At 40.6% G+C, this 21,149-nt stretch overlaps 1 protein-coding gene across 3 annotated transcripts in view; it reads right to left on the reverse strand.

The window, feature by feature from the left end:
• The window catches only part of MAP3K13 (mitogen-activated protein kinase kinase kinase 13), a 165,797-nt gene that overhangs the window by 114,120 nt on the left and 30,528 nt on the right, over window positions 1-21,149 (reverse strand). The window contains exon 1 of one of the 3 annotated variants that reach the window (XM_080655364.1): window positions 15,808-15,846. The exons of the other annotated variants lie outside the window; for them this stretch is intronic. The gene's annotated coding sequence lies outside the window, so the exon portion shown is untranslated. Of the gene's footprint in view, window positions 1-15,807; window positions 15,847-21,149 lie in introns of those variants that run through there. 3 annotated transcript variants of the gene reach the window in all.

The raw sequence follows: 21,149 nt of genomic DNA on the forward strand, positions 1-21,149 counted from the left end.
AGGCTGGTGTCTTGAAGTAGCTTTCACTATAAATATAAAAAGAGATAAGTGGGGGTGAGGGGGGTGAGAAAGATTCCAGAAAAATAGTAAAACATACTATAATTAGTAAATAATGCAACATTTGAAAAATAAAATGCATTTTTCCCAAGAAGAGTATATGTTGGAGCTTACATCTTAGCTGGGCTGTATCATACCACAAACTTCTTGCTGAATTTACATTTCTGGAGGAGCCTCCATCATAAAGCTCCTCACATACAGGGCATGTTGCTTTATGCTGCCCCCATAAATGCCTGATTATATCTGAACCAAATGAAAGAATGCTTTCTGCGGCTGCCACCTACTGAAAACTTGAAAAGTATGCTTAAAAACTTAAAAGAGAAAATGTAATATAATACTATCACTGAAGAATAATTTATCTCAGAGAAGTAGACAGGTCAATGTCCATATTCTTGACTTTTAATCAAGCTACCAATTATTTCAGAACCTCTAATGATGACCAATAAGGTAATGGTGCATAAAGAAAGTAAATAAGCTACACAAGACAGTACTAAGTGGCTTTGTCAAGCTACAGCTTGACATCATTATAATCATATATCATTAATCATTTCATGTATCAGATCATCATATCATATATATTATATATCATGTCATTTTTCTCTAGTCTATCTCATAGGCAAAAAAAAGTCTATTCTTTGTGTTGAGAAAAACCTAATCCAGAACTATCAGAAAAATGAAGTACAAAATACAACTTTACTAATTAGAACAACTGTGAATTCAAAAATTGTCAAGGGAGATAAACATACAAATATCAGGGGGAAGGGAAATGGGGGGGGAGAGAAGACAAGGTTTGTGAATAAGCAATTCACATAAAAAGAGATGTAAAGGCCCGGCCGGCATGGCTCAGAGGTTGAGCATTGGCCTATGAACCAGGAGGTCACAGTTCAGGTTCAATTCCTGATCAAGGCACATGCCCAGGTTGCAGGCTCCATCCCCAGTGTGGGGTGTGCAGGAGGCAGCCGATCAATGATTCTCTCTCACCATTGATGTTTCTGTCTCTCTCTCTCCCTCTCCCTTCCTCTCTGAAACAAACAACAAAAAAAGAGATGTAAAGGCCAATAAGAAAAATGTTCAATTTCAGTATCAAAGAAATGCAAATTAAAACACAATGAAATCAATCTCTAAACCAATGATAATCACATTTCCTTTCATTTGAAGAATGCTCCTTATTTATAAAGAACTTTCATGTAAATAAACAAACAAAACAAATAAACACAATGAGATACCAGTTTCTCCTTGCAAAAGTGGCTAAGATTGCTTTTTTACATAGTAATATTTGGAAAGGGTTTGGGAAAACAGACACTCTTATATACTGCTGATGGTTAAATAATGATTGCAACTTTTTTGAAGTACAATTATTTGGCAAAAGGTATCAGTAGACTTAAAATGTAAATAACCTTTGATTGAAAATTCAACTTCAAGGAATTATTCTAAACAAATAATCAGAAATTTGAAAAAAGGATCTAGCTATAAAGATTTAATCACATATTTATTTAAAACAAAAATAAATGGGAACATTATACTACTCATAAAGGGAGTATTTGTTAAATAAATTATAGTAAAACTGAACAATAGACTATTTATAACCTTTATAAATTATGTACTAAAATATATAAGAACAGGTAAAATATTCATGACAAAGTGTGAAAAATGGCAAGTAACATGATACTAGGTAACATGCTCTAACACACACACACTCATATATATATATATATATATATATATATATACACACACATATATATATAAAAGTGGAAGAATATATGTAATATTAACTATAATAGTTATCTCTGGATATAGAGATAGTGGTAATTTTATTTTCTTCTCTTTGAATTTTCATCTAAATTTCTAAATTATTTATGAAGTATAAATGTGGTACTTACTTTTGGAAAAAATAAATCTTTAAAAGTTGATAATTTATTTAATAAATACTAATTGTTATTTTAGCTTATTTAAACTATTTTAACTTAAGAAAACTTATTATAGTTTTTTTTTTTATCCCTAATGTTAAGGGATATATCAAATTTCAAAGCAGAGGTGGTGTGGAAATGATTCAATAATATACTATGCTGTAGTGGTTAATGTGTCTTTTCATTAGAGTAAGGGATGCTCATGGCCGGGATAAGATTTGGGGAGGGGGGAGGGTTTAGGACTAAGTCTTGACCAGAAGGTAGGTGTATGTATATGTCCCTGTGTGTGTGTGTGTGTGTGTGTGTGTGTGTGTGCATTTACTTATTTTGTTTTGCAAGAAAATATAAAAGTGAGGATGGCAATAAAAGATTATGAGATGAGAACAAAGTAAGTTGAGAAACCACATTATAGGAGGAATAGTCAACTGGTGAAAAGACAATAGAGTTGGGATCACAAGGAACAGAAAAGGTTTGGATAGCTATTGTCGGAAATGCAAATAAATATTAATCAAATGCCACCAATCAGCAGTGAGGACCCAACTGAGGAGGCAAAACAATCAATAGGGTGGCAGAAAAAACGATTAGGGAGGTACTGTAGATTGGGCACAGTCAAAGGAGGAAGGGCCTGAGGTTGTCTAGGGTGGAGAAAGTAAGACTTAGAGAAAGTGATTGTTGAGATGGCTAATGATATTTCCAAGCTAGATGGGACACAAAGGGAAAGGGGTTAGGGATATATTCAGTTTGTTTACTATAGCATTTACTGCCATGTATGACACACAGTAGAGCAGTGTAATATATTTTTAAGGGGAAAAAAGTGAGGAGATACTATGTAAGGAGAAGGATAAGAGAACAAATATAATTGAGCACCTACTATGTAACATTCATTTGGCACAGATAAATACATCATCTTCTGTCTTATTGGCTGGGCTTCTCCTTTGAATCTCCTGTATAAAATTTCCCTTTGATTTACCTACTCAGTTTCCTCCTCATTACCACTAAACTTCTTGAAAGAACACTGTTATACAACAGGGCTGGCACAAAATCCACAGGTATAGCCAACTACAGGTATAGCCAATATATGATGGTGCTCTTTCCCACTAACACAAACCATAAACATATGTGAAACTGAATATTGTCTAGCAAAGGGCCTTGTACATGGTAAGCATTCAATAGCAACTCACTAAATAAATGAATGCATACATGTCACATATCAAGGTAGATGTGGGAATCATCACGTCTACTGTTGCCTTTCTTATTCTAAGGTCTTATTAAAATCTGAATACAATGTATGTAGGATGATCAAAAGGGAACAAATGATAGAACTTTTTACCCTATATCTGTAACCTTGTAGAAACAGGCTCCCTTTATGCTACTGGCAACAGCACCTTAGGTTCCTCATATGCAGGAAACCTTTGCTTAGGGTCAATCTAGCTACTTGCATGCCAACTGTTTCCAAGTACAGTATTTTCCAGCCTGGAGGTATGTTTGGGGATTAGGTATATTGTTTACCTTCCCTGTTTTTATTATCCCATTTCTATATATTTACCTTCTATTCAACACTCCCCTGGGGGTTGTCCATTTGCAACACAGAGGAGGGAAACACACACACACACACACACACACACACACACACACAAAACAACACGTCACACTGCCTTTTTAGGTACAGAAACCTTTGGCAAAGTACTAATTCTATCTTGCACAGAGGATTTGCATGATCTCCAAGTCTACTCTGGCAGACACACTCTTTTTTTTTTTTTTTTAAAGAATAGTTTATTGATTTTTAGAGAGAGAGGAAGGGAGAGGAAGAGAGAGAGAGAGAGAAAGAGAGAGAGAGGAACATTGAATTGAGAGGGCAACATCAATCGATTGCCTCCTGCATGTCCCTTACCAGGGATCAAACCTGCAACTTGGGCATATGCCCTGACCAGGAAACCAACCAGCAACCTTTGGGAGCACATGATGATGACGTTCAACCAATTGAGCCACAGCCAGATGCATTCTTTTTTTCTTTTTTTTTTAAATATATTTTATTGGTATTTTACATAGAGGAAAGGAGAGGGATAGAAAGCTAGAAACATCGATGAGAGAGAAACATCGATCAGCTGCCTCCTGCACACCTCCCACTGGGGATGTGCCTGCAACCAAGGTACATGCCCTTGACCGGAATCGAACCGGGGACCCTTCAGTCCGCAGGCCGACGCTCTATCCACTGAGCCAAACCGGTTTCGGCACCAGATGCATTCTTAAGGTGGCTCTCATGATCCCCACCTCCTAATGTTGTGTGTTCCCTCCCCTTGAGTGTGAATGAGGCTTGCTTCTAAACAACAGAATTCAGTAAAGGGGCTGGGATGTATGTGATTACATGCACGTAATTATATGATGATGCTATATAAAACCCTAGTGCCTGTCTTGCTGGAGTTTCTCCCTTGCTAGCTCTGAGGAAGCAAGTGGCCATGTTGAGGAATCCCACATGGCAAGGAAGCTTGGGTCGCCTCTATGAGCTGAGAGCAGCCTCTAGTCAACAGGCAGTAACAACGAAACAACAACAAATGGAGGCTCTCATTCCTATAACCACAAGGAACAATCAGGGGTGGGCAAACTTTTTGACTCGAGGGCCACAATGGGTTCTTAAACTGGACCGGAGGGCCGGAACAAAAGCATGGATGGAGTGTTTGTGTGAACTAATATAAATTCAAAGTAAAGGAGCGGAGGGGAGAGCAAGAGAACCCTCCGCTCTTTTGGCTCCGCGGGCCGGATAGAACAGCCGAAGGGGCCGCATCCGGCCCGCGGGCCGTAGTTTGCCCACGGCTGAACTAGATGCTGTCAACAACCACTTGAGCTCCCCAGTGGAGCTTCCAGATGAGAATCTAGCTCTGGCCAGTACCTTGATTGGTGCCTTGTGAGACCCTAAATAGAAGGCCATGTTCAGATTCCTGACCCTCAGAAATTGAGTTAATAAATGTGTTGTTTTAAGCTACTAAGTTTGTGATACTATTGTTATGCAGCAATAGAACAACCACAGAACTTAATACCATCCCAACCAGAGACAATTTGATTTACATTTATAGAAAGCAACTAAAATCCTGAAGGCACACTGAGTAAGGATTATAATGGCATACTCTAATACTCCTCTTATATAAATAACTAGTGACCCTGTGCACAGATTTGTGCACATTGAAAGGAAATTAACTAGAAAGTGGCCGGTGGGGCGGGACTGGATGAGAGGCACCAGACATGCCCCAGAGCCAACCTCCCGCGTTCTCTCCCCAATGTCTGTGGAGTGAGCAGGGTCCCTCTGGCAGGTGGGGTCCCTCAACCTGGCCTGCGGAGATCCGGCCAAAACTGGCTTTCCGACATCCCCCAAGGGGTCCTAGAGTGTGAGAGGGCACTCTGCAAAATTTCTGTGGTACAGGGTGTGGAATGCAAACGCAAGTGTGCAGTAAATCAGATTCAGGGCCTACAGTGCCCCAGCAACAACATAACCCATGGCCAAAGGTGGATTGCACAACCCTGTGAGGAATTGGGCTCCCTCCTCTCTGGTTTTGGGGTGCGTCACCCGAGAACTGTCACTGCCAAGTCGCTGCAGTTCGGCAGCTCCTGCGTTGAATGTCTGCCCCCTATTGGTCAGTGCACATCATAGCAACCAGTTGGATGTTTGGACACTTAGCATATTAGCCTTTTATATACATAGATAGTAAGAGCAAACATTCTGCCTGATAACTCAAGTAAGCATGATTTACAAACCTAATTATTCTGTTAGTGATAGCCAAAATCAGTAGCAATGATCATACATAGTAAGGAGAATTATGAAAAATATAGAAGATATAGATAGCCTTTGCTTTCCAATATCCTTTGGGATATCATCCAATATCCTTTGTTTCCTAAGAGTCTTGTTTATGTCATCTAGGAGCTTCATTATATAAAGGTCTCATTTCCTAGTATGTTTCTAAAATAGCAAAAGCCGTGGCATAGATAAGACACACAGAGCAGCTCGCAGGCTACAGTGAAAACTGCAGAAGGGAGGATAAGGGTGTTAGTTATGTGTTGTGGCAAAACAGATTGCCCCCAAATTAGCAGCTTAAAACAACACACACTTATTATCTCACACAGTTTCTGCAGGTCAGGAATTTGGAGCAGCTAGGTGGATGGTTCTGGCTCAGGGTCTCTCGTGAAGTTGCAGTTAAGCAGTTAACCAGGGAAAGCTTAACTGGGGCTTGAGGAACTACTTCTAAGAGTGTTCACTTACATAGCTGTTTGCAGGAGGCCTCCGTTCCTTGCCACGTGGCCTTTCATCAGGGCCATGTGAGTGTCCTCGTGACAAGGCAGCTGGGTTTCTCCAGAGCAAGTTAAGATCAAGCAAAAAGCTGCAGTGCTTTCTATGACCTAGTTCGGGGATCGGCAAACTTAAAGGGCTAGATAGCAAATATTTGGCTCTGCATGTCAATATAGGCTTGCATGCTACTCACCTCAGTTGCTTTAGTGCAAAAACAGCCACATACACTATGTAAACAAATGGGCATGGTATGCTCCAATACAACTTTATTTATAAAACTAGGCAGCTGGCCTGAGACAGTAGTTTGCCAACCCCTGACCTGGTCTCCAAAGTCTATTCATCAGAAGTAAGTCATTAGGTCCAGCCTACACTCAAGGGGAGAGGAATTAGTCTCTACCTCTTGAAGTGAAGAATAAAAGAATTTGTAGACTCATCTTAAAACCGTTCTGCTTTCAATGTGTTAAGCCCATTGCAGTGAATTTTGTGGGGAACACCCACCACAACATATAATTATGTTCCCCTCAAAGTTCATATTCGGCTATAACCTCAGAAGGTGATCTTATTTGTTAAATAGGGTCTTTGTATATGTAATTAAGTGAATATGAGATCATACTGAATATGGTGGGCCCTAAATCCAGTGACTGTTGTCCTTGTAAGAAGAGGAGAGCCCTGAAATGTGTAAGGAAGGTTCCTTGTAATCCTTAGGACAAAGTACACTCATAGAGATTTTAAAAGCCCTTTCTTAGTAATAAATAGAGCTAGAAAAAAAATCAGTTATTAGATAGATGTAAACAATGCTTATCAATCATCTTGACCTAATTAACACTCTTAGAACACTGCACTTAACTGCAGAATACTTACAAACTAAGAATTCCAGAATGGACGTAAACTATGGACTATAGTTAATAATAATGTTATCAATATTAGCTCATCAATCCTGAGAAATATTCCACACTACTGCAAGATATTAAAATAGGGAAAACTGGGTGGGGCAAGCAGAAATATGGGAACTCATTGTACTTTCTACTCATTTTTATATAAATCTAAAACTGCTTAAAATTAATAAGGTCTATTATTCTAAAAAATATTGCCATTATTAGGAATGAAAGAAGATACCACATCAGATACTGAAGACACTGAGAATAAAACAGAGATAATATGAATGTTATGCAATTATGTGCAACAACTTAGATAATATGAACAGATCTTGAAAAATACAGATGATTTAAAAAGAATTAGAAAAAACTGTCTTCATGTCTAGTAAATAATTCACAATGAATCAAATTAATAATAAAAATCTCTCATACAACTCAATAGCAAAAACCCCCAAACAATTTGGTTTTAAAAATGGGCACATTATCTGAATAAACATTTTTCCAAAGAAGACATACAAAAGGCCAACAGGTACATGAAAAGATGCTCAACATCACTAATCACCAGGCAAATGCAAACCACAACCACAATGAACTATCACCTCATACCTGTTAGAATCGCTATTATAAAAAAGACAATAAATAACAAGTGTTGGAAAGGATGTGGAGAAAGAGAATCCTTGTGCACTACCGGTGGGAATGTAAATCTGTGCAGCCACTATGGAAAACAGTATGGAGGTTCTTCAAAAAAATTAAAAATTGAACAACCATATGATCCAGCAATTCCACTTTTGGGTATTTATCTAGAGAAAACTAAAATACTAACTAAAAAAGAAATATGTAGCTCCGTGTTCACCGCAACATTATTGACGATAGCCATGATATAGAAACAAGTGAAGTGTTCATCAATGGGTGAGTAAAGATGTGATACACTTTTTCTTTTCAAGATGACAACAGAGTAGGTGGATCTTGCTCTCAGCTCCTCCTAGAACCAAACTGTAAATACAACTAATTTAGGGAACAATCACCCTGAATTACCAATTAAAGACTCTCTGAAGAGGAGTCCTATAACCAAAGACTGGCAGAAGAAGCCACCTTAAGACTGGTAGGAATAATGCATCAAACAGACTGTCAAATTACAGCAGTAAGGTTAGGGAGAGGTGGGGGAAATAAGAGATCAACTGAAGGACTTATATGCATGTATATAAGAGCAACCAACGGATTCAAAACATTGGGGGGTGAGGCATGTATGGGAGTGGGGTGGGGGGGGGCAATGGTAAGATATGTATACATATAATACCTTAAAAAAAAAAAAAGACTGGTAGGAAGGGCAAGGATGCAGAAGGGGCTGCCACAGGTGGCTGCCAAGGTTACAGAGGAATATCTCAGCTGTGGAGGTGCCCCTGGAGAGGTGTGAAGCCTAAACCCCAGGCTGGGCTCCCCAGTCCAGAGCTTCAGAGCTGGGAAGAGGTGCCCACAAAGCATCTTGCTGTGAAAAGCAGTGGGGTTTCTGTCCACCAAGAAGAGGCTGAGCCCGGAGACAAAGGCAAACTATTAAAGGGCCAATGGGCAAAATTTCATTCACAGCCACTCACCCTGGCTCCACCAGAAGGAGGGCAGTGCAGACTGGAGTAGCCTGAGGAGAGTCTGTGGTCTGTGGCTTTGGGGAGAACATGAGGGAACAGCCACCAGGATCCCTGTATTGACCATCCTCTGATACCACAGGACCATCTTTCTTGGGCAGGCAATCCCCTCCCAGCACATCAGCCTGGGGAAAAGCAGTTACCCCACCCTCAGGAATCCTTCTCGCCCACCCTGAGGATCTTAAGACCTGCTGAGGAATAAGTGGCACAGGCTGGGCATAGAAAGCTAGACAGACTCAGGGGGTGTCTGTGAATGGCTTTGGAGAGGGGCCATTCCCCCACTTTCCTGTGAACCTGAGTGGTGCTTCCCCTCATGGGAGATCTGATAGAAATACCCTCCTGACTTCCGGCTTCCAGCAGACCCAACCTCTGGACTCAGGAGGCCCCAGCCTGACTACTAGAGGCTCTGCCCTGCCAGGGTCAGGGAAAAGTCTGGGACAGAGTCATGCACATGGCTCTGGGGTGAGGGTTCATACCCATCATCTTCCCTAAAGTCTGAACAGCACCTCCCCTCACAAGAGATCCAATAGCCCCATCCTCCCGATTCTGCCAGAGGCTATTTATTTTAGTGACTGAGCCTTTTCAGTGACTATGCCTAACAGGCAGCTGCAGGTACAGGTGTATCCCGGGGTGACTTGGGATGTTTGCTGACCTGCCCCTGGGCCTGCTGCTGGTAAAAGCTGGCCTTAGAGTGCAGCTTGGTCCTTCCCATGCACAGCCAAGCCCAGCAGAGGAAGCCACAAACTGTGGATCGCCTGTAGCGTCAAACCCTTTGCCAAGGGCCAGGCATAGATACTGTTTGACATTGGCTTGCAAAACAGTCCCTCCCAAGAGGCCCAGAACCAACACACCAAGTGGCCAGCTTCAGACATCAGAGCAGGATCCAACAAGCTTCACAAACAGTATATCCAAAGGGAGGTCACAGCAGGCACTAAACTCTGCTGAGACACTCAACTTTTTTATTCTTTATTACTTTCTATTTCTGTTCTTTCTTTTTTCTATTATATTTCTTTTTTCCTTTCTCCTTTCCTTATTCTATTTTCCCCATTTTTCTTTTCTTATTCTTTTTTTTCATTTTTTTCATATTGTTTTTCCCCCTTTTTCTTTTGTTTATTCTATTTTTTTTTCTTTTCTTACTTTTTTCTCTTTTCTTACTTTCTCTTTTTAATTCTTTTTCCTTTTCTTATTCTTACTGTTCTGTTTTGTTTGTAATACCAGAACCTGTACAGCAGCTTGCACACTGTGGTCAGGGTTAAGCTCACAGCCAGCCAACCTGAGGGTTGATCCCACCCAGGAATGGGCCAATCCAGACCCAATTACAACAGGAGGGTCTACATAACCCACACAAGAGACATTCCTAGAGCATCCAGGTGTCTTCTGTGGAATTTCTCATCCTTGTTTATCCTATCTTAACACAGGCTAAAAATTGGCTTTCAATTTCTAATGTAAAATTATTTTTGTCATCTATGTTGTTATGCTGCCCCTATTAATTTGTATATCTCTTGTCTGTTTTTCTTTGATGAGGTGTGTCATAAAGTACTCTGAAGTGTGTGTTTACTTTGTTACATTTATTGAGAAGTAGAAAAAAGGTTGTTCTATCCTGTCCAGGTGTTCTATAATTGTCTTTGATGTCTGTGCAACATCCTGTGTAAATTGTTTCTGCTAAGTTTGTATTGCAAATGTATTTTGAAATAAATTTTACCAGGATCCATCACACCATTTTGCTATGGAAACACTAGTATGGATCTCTCAACATGGCATTCATGATTTATTTCTTAAATTTTAGAGTAATGCTGAATATTATCTGGTTATGATTATAATTATTGTCCTTTGAGAAAGGCAGAGTGAGACATTATCTCATTTTCCAGATGAGGAAAGTGAGACATGGACAGAAATGATTAAATGAGACAGCACATGAGAAAGTACCTGTGACAGGGCCTGTTGTGCATGTACGTGTATGTGTACCTATACACATACAAAGACATACATGTACATACACATGTAATTTTTCTTTGCAATGAGGGGCAGAGCAGTAATATTTTTTTCTGTTTAAAAGAATAATAGAGGCCCGGTGCATGAAATTTGTGCATGGAGTGGGGGGTCCCCTCAGCCTAGCCTGCACCCTCTCCAATCCAGGACCCCTTGGGGGATGTCTGACTGCCCCGGATCGGGCCTAAACGGGCAGTTGGACATCCCTCTCACAATCCTGGACCGTTGGCTCCTAATCGCTCACCTGCCTGCCTGCCTGGTGATCCCTAACTGCCTGCCCCTGCCGGCCTGATTGCCCCTCACTGCCTCTGCGTGCCGGCCTGGTTGCTCCTCACTGCCACCCCCTGACAGCCTGGTCACCCCTTACTGCTCCCCCTGCTGGCTTGGTGACCCCTAACTGCCCCCTTCTGCTGGCCTGGTCACCCCAACTGCCCCCCCCCTGCTGGTTTAGTTGCTGCTCACTGCCTCCCCCTCCCCCCCCCACCAGCCTAATCGCCCCCAACTGCACCGCCTCTGCCGGCCTGATCACCCCCAACTGCCCCCCCACCCCCTGCCGGCCTAGTCGCCTCTCATGGCTCCCCTGCCAACCTGGTCTCCCCACACAGCCTGCTGCTCAGTTGTTTGGTCATCCCTCACTAACCCCTCTGCTGGCCTGGTCGCCCCACGCAGCCTGCTTGTTCAGTCGTTTGGTTGTCCATCACTAACCCCCCTGCTGGCCTGGTGTAGGCAGCCATCTTGTGAGCGAGTCATGGTCAATTTGCATATTACCTCTTTATTATATAGGATATTTACTAATGATTACAAAGCAAATTAGTGGAAGATCTAAAATTAAAGCTTTTTGACTTCTAGTCATGTATGGTCTTTCTAGTAAGCTCTATTCAGATGGCACAGATGACATTTCCATATCTGGTTATTAGCTTTTCACATTCATGACAAACTAATATGTATTACAGTAGTTCAATTTTTAAAATACAATCCAGAGATAATATAGGGACACTTCCTTAAGCTTTCTTTCCTTTACATATTTCTACTGGCATTACACTATTCTGACTTCTTCCCAAGATCTCTTTCTCAGAACAGGAAAAGGTGTGGGCCAAATTCTGGTTTAGGTTAAGTTTGGATTTAGCTTCCTTCCACTTTCTTTTCTGGTTCCTCTACTATTTCTTACTAGGGGCCCAGCATGTGAAATTGCACGAGGAGGTGTCCTCCCTCCCGCCTCCTGCCGCTGCGCAGAGGTGTCCCACGGGGCACCGGGTTGAGAGGTGCTCCATGCACCTCCTGGTGACTGGTTGTTTTGGTTTTGACGCCTCTTGGCCTTTTATTATTATGACGTGACAACTCGTTTTCCATAAAAATCAGTTCATGGGCAACAACAGCAGGTGGAGCAATCGGATCTGGACAGTGAACTATGAATCAGAGACTAGGAATGCCACAGAAAAAAATCCCTTTGAGCAATTAGGAACTGGAAGAACTGTGAGATGAGCAATCTGAGAGCAACAGGTTAACAATTCAGAGTTTGATAAGTGGGGAAGGAGCAGGATAGAGCAGGCCTAACAAGGAGTTTCTGGAACCAGCACCAGCACCAGGGAAAATGCAAAGTGCTTTCCCTTTAGTCCCTCTTTATTCCTCTCACTATGGCAAATTCCAATCTAATGTGATCCTACCAGTAGTAATACCTGCAACAGTTGTCTGGCTGACTGCCCAATATGGAGTGGGGAGTGACCACAGTTATTTTGGAATAAGGGTTGGTTTTCTTTACTCTGGTTGTTGAAATGGATGCAATAACATTAATTCATATGAAAAGGGAGAAACTGATCATTAACTTATTACAGCTCTTAAACATGGTCTGTTTTGAGGAGCGAACCAAAGCAGCCCTTCTCCAAGTATGGCATGCCCACTCCGCATTGAGTTGAATGCTCCAGAAGGAAACAGGACTTGGAGGCCACGCACTCTGGGAAATGCTGCCTGACCCTCCTACTAGAACAGTAACATATCCAAAGTCCCGAGAAGTCTTACAGTAAGTACATGAGCTCATTTGATTTGATTTACTTTTATGGTTAGTGCTTTAGTGTCCTGCTCAAGAAATCTTTATATACCTCAAGATTACAAAAATATTTTCCTTTGCGTGTGTGTGGTTTGTTTGTTTGTTTGTTGTTTTTTTAACTTTCTGGTCCTGATTCTTTTTTTAAACATTTTTTAAAAAACATTTTTTAAAAAATTTATTTCAGAGAGCAAGGGAGAGGGAGATAGAAACATCAATGATGAGAGGGAATCATTGATCGGCTGGCTCCTGCACGCCCCCTACTGGGGATCTGAGCCCACAACCCAGGCATTTGCCCTTGACTGGAATCGAACCCGGGACCCTTCAGTCTGCAGGCCAATGCTCTATCCATTGAGCCAAACCAGCCAGGGCTGGTCCTGAGTTTTATGTTTAGATCTATAACTCATGTCTACCTAATGTGATCTAAGTGAGACAGACGTATTTTTTTTCCACATGAAAATCCATTTTTTCCAGCAATATGTTTAAAAAGGCTATTCTTTTCCTGTTGAATTGACTTAGCACTTTGATCAAGAATCAATCGACCTGCCTGGCAGGCGTGGTTCAGTGGTTGAGCGTCAACCTATGAACCAGGAGGTCACAGTTTGATTCCTAGTCAGGGCACATGCCTGGGTTGCGGGCTCGATGACCAGTGAATCAGCCTATCAATGATTCTCTCTCATCATTGATGTTTCTATCTCTCTCTCCTTCTCCCTTCCTTTCTAAAATCAATAAAAATATATTTTTAAAAAAGGAATCAATCAACCTTTGTATGTGTGAGTTGATTTCTGAGTGAAATATTCTCTTCCACTGATGTTTGTCTATCCTTAGGGCAACATTTGATAATTGTAGCTTTACAGACAAGTCTTGAAACCACATTTTATAAATCACCCCCCCATTGTTCCTTTTCAAGATTGTTTTAGCTAGTCTATGTCAGTTGCATTTCCAGCTAAATTCTAGAATCATTTGACAGTTTCTTCAAAAGTGCCTGTTGGAATTTTGATAGGATTGCATTGGACACACAAATTTAGGGAGAATTGGAATCTTAACAATTTGGAGTTTAATAATCCATGGTCATGGTATATACATTGTACTTTTTATTTTGGTCAAAGAAATTCTTGCCCTCATAGAACTTATATTCTAGTGAGAAAAACTGTATAAAATAAATAGTGCCAGGTAGGTATTTTTCTTTAAAAAAAAAAAAGTATATCAGGGTAAACTAAAAAAAGGAGAAATACTGTAGAAGTACGGTAGTGGTGTCTCCAAGGAAGAGGCATTTGAGTCATGATTTAAATGAAGGGAAGGAAGAAACAAAGAGCTTTCCAAGCAGCCAAGGCCTTGAAGCAGGAACAAGCTTGATGTCCTCTAGAAACAGCAAAAACACCTATGTACCTGCAGCAAACTGAGTGAGGAGAACAACGCTAGGCAATGATGTTAAGCATATGGTCAGAAGGTAGATCATGTGGGCTTTGTAGGAGATTTAAGGAAAAAAATCTGAAAGGGTCTTGGTTAAGATTCATCCAGTAATAAAAAATATTTTTAAAAAGATTCAGCCAATACACACCTGTATGTCCTTCCAGGTTGTTAAAACACTGGAATATTTCAAATCCAGTTAGGAAATAGCTGCTTCCATAGCAGCAGTCGCACCTGCCATGCTGGCTCCTTTGCCTGGGACCCCCAAACCCCAATGTCCCGCCCATGAACCAACAGCTAAATAAGTAACCTAGCCCAGCAGAGGCTATTGAGTTGGGGAATTTAACCAGCTCAGGAACCTAAAACCATTGAAATTCATCAGTCTAAAGGATGAGTAAAGGTTTCATGTCATTACAGTCCTGGAGCCTGCTTAGGACAGTGTGTCTTGAGCTCCTATTCCATCAAGGGTCCTTGGGGCCCAATGCCATTGTCTGGACTCCCGCTCAGTCCAGCAGGAATAAGAGGTAGGCTAGAGAAATAGACTGAATGCTCCTGAGGTCTGAGATGAAGACAGAGGAAAGGGGAAATCCAGTGTATTTCTACATAAACAATCAGTCTTCTTAGCACTTCCTGCATTGATTTGAAAGGCTACTGGCCTTTATAATGTTTATATATTAACTACACCAAACTTTGTTTCTATATTCAAAGTCATAAAATTGTCAACTACTAGTAGCTGTTTGTTTTTTTTCTAAATACATTGTGGCAAAAGGGAAATAGAAAATATCAACTTCTCCAACACTAAATGCAACCTTAACATTCTCAGAGCTGCACTCAATAAAGTCAATGCTTGTGTAACAATGTTCCTAGAATCCTCACCTCAACATACAAATACAACAGTTGAAATAAAGCAATTCTAATTTAATATATGAAATTCATTTTACACACTATAGTACTGGAAAATTAGTACATATGTCAAAATCTTAAAATCATATTTCTCCAAGTTGCATGCAATTTCTAAGGCTGCTTGCCATTTCCATCCATTTCACAAAATTCCTCCTCTTTGAAAATAAATTCTGCTGCTCTTAAATCTAGGACCCCAACATCCATTATATAGTATTAAAGTTCTACTTTATTCTCATTTAATTTATTTGAACATCAGCACCTTCAGTTTCATTACCTGAGCGATCACTAAATATCTGCTAACATAAACTTGTAACATGGACCTAAACTAAAGGAAGAGCAACTGGAAAGAAATTTCAGGGAGAAATCTAAGCTCTTCTTAGAAATAATCCATCTCTGGGCACCAGCATATATTCACTCACTTCCATTTTCTGACTGTAAACAACTTCATTCATCCAAAGAAAAGACATTAAAAACCATATGCGAGCAGGACCTGTTTTAGTAGAACACTTGCTGAAAAACGTCATTGCTTTTTCCTTTTTGTTGTTTAATATAAAACTGCTTGTGAAATGCCAAAGCTTTCTTTCAGGTAGGTCTAGTACACAAGCTTGAGGGCCAAGCAGCACCTTAATGTAACCTTAGATGGAAATTATTCCTACAATCCTTTTTATATTCCAATATCATAATTTTTAAAATCAAAACTACTTACACCACAGCAAGCTGACGTCTGGACAGACAGCACGAGACTGCCAGCAAGCCACCTATTTGTTCACAGACTCAACTTTGCTCCCGTGCTGGCTGGGATCAGGTTCTGGATCAGGTTCACGCTGATACACATTTACTGCGGCCTTGGGAGCGGCCACCCCAGGGGGGAGGGGCAGGGCTTGTGAATTTAACTCCTGCTTGATAACCACTTATCAGCAACTTCTTAAAGGTTGATTTCAATGTGTTTAAAGAGAAAGATGTAAGGAAGATTATAGGGAAAGCCTGAAAACTCTCAATAGTCTCTGATGGCTGGGCTTGGGTTCAGAGGGGATTTTGTTTCCATATGTTTCTGGCGGGGGAGGGAGGAGAGAGACACACAATAGTCCTATGAGCTTTAAAAATCTTGCTTTTTTCCTTTGATAAAAGTTTTCCCTTAGGACCTATCCACTGTATAATCAAGGCAAAACGCGCGCGCGCGCGCACACACACACACACACACACACACGCACACACGCACGCACGCACGCATGCACGCACACACCAAAAACAAACAAACAAACCCGGAAAGTTGCTTCTCTACTGCAATCTCCCATCACCCCCATCTTCCTCAGCTCCCACTAGTTAGGAAAATAATACAGTTCTTGTTAAATTTAGTGCTTTTGGACATTGAAACCACCTGCTGATCGAATGTGAAGTGATAACTTGGATCCCAAATTCTGTTTCATCCCCTTTCCCATCCCTAACCTTCTTTCCCTTCTGAACTACTATATGTCTGAAATTTCTGAGTTAGCCTTCAAAGCAAAAACCATTTATTGTGTACTTACTGCACTAATCATTTTATAAACATTATCTCTTCTTTCCTAGGCATGACATTTTAGGATCATCTCCAATTCTTCTTTGCCTGATTCTCTGTATCCAATTTAGCTCCTTCACTATTCCTGGTGGTCCTCTATAATAAGCACTCAGTAGGCAGAATAATGGTCCATCTCCCGTCCCTCCCCCACCCACAAGATGTGCATGCCCTAATCACTAGAACCTGTGAATATGTCACCTTGCCTGGCAAAAGTACAGCAGTGGAAAATCCAGTGAAAACTGAATAAAGTCTGGATTTTAGTTAATAGCTATGTGCCAATGTTAATTTTAAAAACACAATTTCTTTAAGGTTGAGGATTTTGAGATGGGGAGATTATCGAGCTGGGTCCAAAGTAATCACGTGAGTCCTCTGAAAGTGGTGAACCTTTCCCAGCTGTGGTCAGAGAGAGGCAAAGTGAGGACTGACTTGCTCTTGCTGGCTCTGAAGATGGGGGAAGGGAGCTACTTGACGTTGGAAAAGGCCAGGAAAGGGACACAGCCTTGAGGTACCTTGGTCTTAGCCCAGTGAGATTCATGCTGGATTTTGGACCTACAGATTGTAAGATAATAAATTTGCATTGTTTTAAGCCACTAAATTTGTGATAATTTGTTTTGGCAGCAACAGAAAAATCATGCAGGTACTTTAATTTCAAAAATGTCCCTTTGAAATATAATACCTAGAACTGAATAGAATACTCCAAATGAGGTCTGATAATGACATGCTAAATGGCAATGTGGCAAAAGTACAGCAGTGGAAAATCTAGTGAAAACTGAATAAAGTCTGGGTTTTAGTTAATAGTTATGTAGCAATGTTAATTTTTTAAAACAATTTTTTAGAGTGAGGAAGGTAGGGAGATGGGGTGGAGAGAGAGAGAGAGAGAGAGAGAGAGAGAGAGAGAGAGAGAGAGAGAGAGAGAGAGAAATCATGTGCGAGAGAAATACCAATCAGTTGCCTCTGGCACGCATCTCAACCGGGGATCGAACTCAAAACCTGGGTATGTGCCCTGACTGGGAATCAAACTTGCTGCCTTTCGGTGTACAGGACAATGCTCCAACCAATCATGAGCCACACCAGCCAGAGCCAATGTTAATTTCTTAATTTTGACAAATGAGCCATGCTTATGTAAAATGTTAATTTAACATCAGAAGAAACTGGGTAAAGGTACTATTTTTGCAATTTCTTTATAAACCTAAAATTATTCCAAAAATAAAAAGCATATTAAAACAAGAAATAAGTAAACATTTAAAAAGTTATTAGAGTAGCTGTGGTGGAAATAGCTTGGAGAGAAAAGAGATTAGAACCAAATAGGCCAGATGGGAAACTGTAGGAGTAATCTTGGCATAAGTTGCCAAGGACCTCAATAGGGTTAAAGTCATGAAAATAACTAATACATATATGATATATTTCAAAAGAAAAAAAATCAACAAAATACTTGCAATAGCAGAGAGCAGAGGTAAGAACAGTGATACCATGACAAAGGATGAAAATTAGAGGAGGAATCTGGTCTGAAGGAAAAGCAGATTCATTTAATTAATTCATTCAATAAGTATTTGTTGGTACCTACTGTGCCAGGCTCTATATAAGGCACTGGGGATGTGATAGTGAGTTTATAAATGCTAAATATGAAGTGACCCTAAAATGTCCTAGTTGGATTGTCCAAAAGGCACCTGGATATTATAAGTGAGAGGACAGAATTAAAATAGCTGAGAAAAGTGATATCAAGTGAGGAAGGAGAAGCTAAAACTTAACTGGGAACAGAATCACAAATAGGGGAAGAGAGGAATAACAAGACAGGAAGGAATGGCCAAAGAGTTTTGAAAAGAAACAGGGTAGGGAAACCAAGATAAAACAAAGATCAAAGAAGAAGAAGGGTTCCATCAAAAGCACTGTCCAAGCTGAAACCGGTTTGGCTCAGTGGATAGAGCGTCGGCCTGCGGACTGAGAGGTCCCAGGTTCGATTCCGGTCAAGGGCGCGTACCTTGGTTGCGGGCACATCCCCAGTGGGAGGTGTGCAGGAGGCAGCCGATTGATGTTTCTCTCTCATCGATGTTTCTAGCTCTCTATCCCTCTACCTTCCTCTCTGTAAAATATCAATAAAAAATATTTTAAAAAAAGCACTGTCCAAGAAATGACACACAAAGACCACAAGACAGGTGGTTGAAAAGATGGAGAGCGATCACTGACACAGAGGAGGTGACTCAGGAGAACCTGTTACACTTTCAGTAAAGCCTACATGGAACCCAGACTATGAAGTCAAAACTTCCTTACAAGAAAGCATTTCTGACTTAAAGGCCTTTGGGGAATGGAATTCCATTTATTATCCTGCTTCTCAAACTGGGGTATTCAAAACCACAGGATAAGTCTTTATGCAGCATCAGCTTTATTTGGGGATAAATGTATTGAAACAGAGAGAAGAATGCAAAATTTACAATAAATTCTGAAATGTAAGTATGGAATGTCTCTATAGGAGGTCACCTTCCTATTTCTAGGGCTACAAATTCACTCTCCACTTTTATAAGGGGTACTTGGGTACAAATCATAATGGCCAGCTATGCTGAAATGTGTGCTTGCTATTAAAACTCAGGATGCTTAAAATTTAAAAATAACTTTATGAACTATGGCCTCATATGGAAAATTACAATAAGCATTTCATATTCAAACAAGAAAAATAATGAACAAAATCTTGAATTTATATTTACCACTATTTTCTATTGCTATTTATAGTAACCATATATTATTTATCCTTTATGCCTGTAGCTAGAGCTTAGCTACACATTTAGAGGGAAGTCAGTGTCATATACTCAGATGCTTAATCAATGCTATTTGAGAATGATACTAAGTACCACCAATACTATATACATACATACATATATACATACATATAATATATATACATATATGTGTGGTGTGTCTGCTTATATCTATAATTTTGTTTTCTGCAGTTTCAGTTAACTGTGATCCAAAAATAATACATGAAAAATTCCATAAATAAACAATTCACAAGTTTTAAGTACTGCACCTCCCACTCTGTCCTGCCCAGGCTGTGGATCACCCCTTAGTCCAGCATATCCACGCTGTACAGCTACCTGCCTGTTAGTCAATTAGAAGCCATTCGGGTTATCAGATCAACTGTCTCAGTATCACAGTGCTTGTGTTCAAGTAACACTTATTTTACTTAATAATGGCCCCAAAGTGCAAGAGTAGTGATGCTGGCAATTGGGATACACCAAAGAGAAGCCATAAATTGCTTCCTTTAAGTGAAAAGGTGAGTACAGCACAATAAGATATTTTGAGAGACTACATTCACATAACTTTTATTACAGTATCCTAATATATAAAGAGCCAGGTGCCATCACCCCGAACAGACGACTGGTCACCATGAAGTGCATGGAGCACCTCTCATTCCCTCCCTCCCCTCGGCCCCCAAGCCACTCGCCAGGAGGAAGGGTGGCGGCGGGCAGGACTGGGGACTGTTGAGTGGCAGCGGCAGCGGTGGGCTGCTTCACAGGGCAGCAGCAAGCTTAGTGGAGCAGTCACTGGGTGGCAGCAAGTTTTGTGGAGCAGGCACGGGGTGGGGGGAGTTTCGCAGAGCAGTGGTGGTGTGGGGGGAGCCTCGCGGAGCAGTCGAGGGGCCAGGAGCATCGGGGGGCGTCCCGGGGCAAGGAGCTTCATGTAGCATTGCAGGGCAGCAGAGGCCAGAGGCCAGAGACAGAGGCCAGGCTAGGCCTAGGAACCCTAACCACTCACGATTTCGTGCGCGCTGGGCCTCTAGTATTATTATAATTATTCTATTTTATTATTAATTATGTTGTTAACCTCCTACTGGGCCCAATTTGTAAGTTAAACTTTATCATAGGTATGCATGTATAGGAAAAAACAGTATATAGCAGGTGCTTGAATAACATTATTTTGTTAGATATTGTTTCATTATAATGTTGATGAGATGCCATAGGAACTTCACTCTTGTTCATATCAATTAGCCTGTGGTATAATAAAATTAATTTTATTATACATCGTTTTGCTTAAAGTTGCAGAACTTACCAATGACATTAAGTGAGGACTTGCTGTGTACAGGGTTCGGTACTACCTGTGATTTCAAGCATCCAAGTATGGGGGGAGACTACTGTATATGTATGCATATGGACACACAGACTGTTAACATAAGTGTTAATACAAAAACTGGTGACTGTGCTTCAAATTTTAATCATATAGAAACAACTGAAACCTGGACTGATGTGTAGGGCATAATATACCAGTAAAATGGGAGTACAGTTTTTATATGTAATTTTTTGCCAACTCAATTAAAATACTAGTTTGGGGCTTGCTTTGGCAGCACATATACTAAAATTGGAATGATACAGAGAAGATTAGTATGGCCCCTGCGCAACGATAAAACACAACTTTGTGAAGCATTCCATATTGTTAGAAAAAATAAAATGAAATACTGCTTTGGCATTAGGTCTTCATAAACCAGGCTAGACATAAATTTGAAA

Source organism: Plecotus auritus (genome assembly GCF_963455305.1).
Source record: "Plecotus auritus genome assembly, chromosome: 2".
NCBI lineage: Eukaryota > Metazoa > Chordata > Mammalia > Chiroptera > Vespertilionidae > Plecotus > Plecotus auritus.